The following is a 3,876-nucleotide window of genomic DNA, read 5'->3' as shown; positions in this document are numbered from 1 at the left end:
TCATAAATGGCGGGTGTATCAAAGTGGTTTCCACCACAGAACTGTTTGAAGCGCCATAGTACGAGATGTAGAAATGCTAAAAAGAATATCAGTTAGACATGACTCCAATGCTACACAATCTTATTTATTTAAGTATAATACACCATTTCCAACTTCACTTTCAATTTCTTTAAGTTTTGAAAGTATTAAGGCTAAGTAGACTTTATGAATTAGATGAAGAAAATTTTGAACATGGAAACTTACTTTTGAAGCCTGGTAGCAGAACAAGGTATAACCACGTCCAGAGCTATTTCAACAAGAAAAACCTTTCAATATTGTATGATTGTCATGCAGGTTCTACTGATAAATGCAGAGCTATCTGCAGGAAGCTTAAATAATCATTTTTATACTACCTTGAAATATTCTTTTTGTTTGTTTTACTGCTTTGATTATAACTGAGTTTGCAATTATTCCATATATCACTACACCCACAACTGTCAGATGATTACCATGATACGTTTGGGTTTATTTGATTATTTTTGTTTGTCTGCCACTAGATTGTCAACTCTTTAAAGGCCAAAAATGGTATCCTTCAACTCTGTAATTCCACTTCTGGCAATAGTCATCTGAAACAAAGTAAGTGATTTAATAACTTAAAAGGTGCTTAGAAAGAAAAAAAAAATTTAAACTTCTGTAACTATATTTTTGAAAGAAGGACTTGCATCCACTTCTTAAACAACATGCCTCTGGAAAATCTATGAACTTTGATAAATGTCACAGTTGTAGAGGTGCTTCAGTCCTTTTGTTCATAGATTCACTATGAGTTGTGCTCAACCTGAAGGCAATCAACAACAAAAACAGCAACAATTTTTATTTACTAGGGTACTATTCAACAGCAAAGTGCCTATGAGATCATCTGGATGCTAAAAGTGACTTTAATTGTCTTTTTTTAAAAAAGGAATAAAATTTCATTTTATAAGAAAAATTTGCCAACAACAAACTTCTAAAAGTACCTAGTCATTGTTGTTAAGATTTTTCACACAAGTATTTTCTCATTGACAGAATGTCTTTGAGCAATATGTTGCTACAATCATCTCTATAAATGGCACATTAGATGACTCTTTCACTGTATCCATGGCTTAATTCAAGAATTCTTGACATTTAGCATGAATGGTCTTTTATTTGCCTATTTGATAAAGCATTTAACCAAGCTATTGATTTCTTGCATCTTTCTGCCTGAAGGATTATGTGGAAGTCGACACATTTTGTTTCACTGCTCTCAGACATTCTGTTTCTTTCTGACTATATTTCTGGAGAAATCTGAAAACAATATCCTAGTTCAAATATTTTCCTTGCTTGAAATACGAATGTCAATCTAATGCTGAACTGTTTCAAAATCCTGGATCAGATGCTTAAATTTCTCAACTTCTTTTCTTCCTTCTGTAGCTTTATCATGTTCTAGTTGATAACAGAAAATAAACAGATCAGTAAATGCTAGACTCATGATTCAGTATTTCAGATCACACCTCATGTCTATTCCTGCTTCTTATTCAAACCTGGCATGACATACAGCATCCGTCTTGAAACGAAGAAGTCCCCACTTTCAAGCGTTCTTGACACTGTTTTACTTTAAAAGATATTTACAACCCACAATCCACTACTCCCTCTGTAGAACTAGAACAGCAGAAGATACTGCATGTTTTATAATCAGTAAAAGTGTGTCTTGGTGTTATATGATGTCACCATATATATCCAGTCTCTCTATATATTCAGTCTCTCTGAAGAGAAGCTCAGCTATGTGAAGAAAACACGCAATTAAGATTTTTTTAAAAGAAAGATTCATTAACAACCTGAAATATGTAGATGATACAGCTTGTTTGCTAAGAAAGAACACTTGAAACACTTGGCTGAAGTTGAATACCTACAATTGGCAGAGCATGCTATACCTTGGTATAAAGAAAACAAGAATTGTCACTACTGATTCAATAAGCAGCATCATGATAAGCAAAGAAAAAATAAAAGTTCTTAAGGATTTCATTTTATGTGGATTCACAACTAACTTCTATGGAAATAATAGTCCAGAAAACCAAAAAGCATATGGCATTGGGCATGTATGCCTCCAAGGATCTCTTTAGACTCAAGAGTAAAGATGTCACTTGGAGCACTAAGAACTGCTTGGCACAAACCATGGTATTTGGTAACCTCATCAGCATGTGGAAGCAGAACACTGAACAAAAAACCCTGAAGAATAAGAATTGATGAAGTCTTTTCACTGTGGTCTAAAAAGTATTGACTGCCAGAAGAGCAAAGAAATCATTATTTTAAGAAGTGCAGTAAGAAAATCCTTGAGGACAAGGAAGTAAAAATGGGCTTATCATCAGGAGCTAAACCGGGGAGAACATCATGCTTGTTAAAGCAGAAGCTCATAATAAAGAGGAAGACTCTCAATGAGATTGATTGATAAGGGGGGTACAATAAAGGATTGAAGGACAATAACAATTATGAGGATGGTACAACACATGTTTCTTTTTGTTGTATTTAAGGTTAATATGAGTTGAAAGCAACTCAAAGGCACCTAATAGCATTAACAACAAAAAGCAAAGGTTATATTACAGCTCAGTACATGAGATTTTTTTCCTCTCCAGTGTGTTCTTCTCTGTTCCCAACTTTTGCATTCCAGTCACCCATTATTATCAATGCATCTTGATTGCATGTTCAATAGATCTCTGACTGTAAAAGTTGGTAAAAATCTTCTATTTCTTCTTCCTTGGCTCTGGTTGTTGGTGCATGTATCTGAATGATAGTGTATTCGGTATTGACCAATTGATTGTTTTTGTTGTTGTTTATTGACGTCAAACACGACTCATAGCTACCCTATGAACAAAAGACCTGAACCCTTTCAATAACTACCAGTGTTTCTCTAAGTTCATAGAATTTCCAGAGGCATGTTGTTTAGGAAGTGGATGCCAGCTGGTTACACTTGGTTAATTCTAGAACAATTTTAAAACTCTAGTGATTACTTTGCTTTTCTTCCCTTTCTCCTTTCCTTCCCCTTTCCAGTCTCTTTCTCTGTTTCTCTTCTCTTTCTCTCTGTCTCTCAAAACTTTAAAAACTTAATTATATGAGGTGACTTATTCCTGTACATTTGGAATGTGACTGAGAACAGATAGTTCAGTATGACAACATTACATTTATTCCTGTCAGTGCTTGAAGGTGTGAACAGGTGATCATCATATGTTTCCTCTACCTGACAGATGTGATCTCTTCCACATCTTCCCTCCTGATCAGCACACTGCTGAGAGGTTTTATTTAAGGGTCAATTGTCAAGCTCGGAAAAGTTTTGTTTGCTTATACACCTGTGCACCAAAGGACGTTTTCCTATTGCCCCTGTCTGTTGGATGACTCTCTGACTTCTTTAGCACATATAAAAATGCAAATGCAAAGTGCTTGAAATTGGAATTGAAAAATAACATTATTAAGATTCCCTCTAGAGGTCATGTGAAAGAAATGGCTGCATTAGGAGGATGTGTCAATACACAGCTTTTGAACTGATGTATTTTTCTGTTTGCTTCTGTTTCTGTGTCCACATTGTCCACATTGAATATCCTACTTAATAATTTCTAGATTCCACACTTTATAAATGAACAGTAAATCTCATAAAAATGAGTCATGTAAATAGGATGATTCAGTCCCTAAACCAAATGGTCTGTTTTTTCCAGTAGCTCAAGTATAACCAGATTATATCTTCACCTGCTTACATTCCTTCAAAGCTCTAATGACACTTAGAACATAGGTCACTTTTGAAAGTCAGCCTGTCTCTCTCCATCTCTCATATCTTTTCCCTCCTGTTCTTTATCAGTCATTCTGACTTTGTCCCCACTGAAAAATATAATGATG

General features: G+C 34.9%; 1 pseudogene; it reads right to left on the bottom strand.

Annotated features, from left to right (window-relative positions):
• Positions 1-996: 996 nt before the first annotated feature.
• Positions 997-1,483, bottom strand: LOC102853515 (annotated as a pseudogene).
• Between the last annotated feature and the right edge of the window lie 2,393 nt (positions 1,484-3,876).

The sequence above is a fragment of the Elephantulus edwardii genome, unplaced genomic scaffold (genome assembly GCF_000299155.1).
Source record: "Elephantulus edwardii isolate Elephantulus edwardi_28Jun2011 unplaced genomic scaffold, EleEdw1.0 scaffold00008, whole genome shotgun sequence".
In the NCBI taxonomy this organism is placed as follows: Eukaryota; Metazoa; Chordata; class Mammalia; order Macroscelidea; family Macroscelididae; genus Elephantulus; species Elephantulus edwardii.
This window is presented reverse-complemented; position numbering and strand designations above follow the sequence as displayed.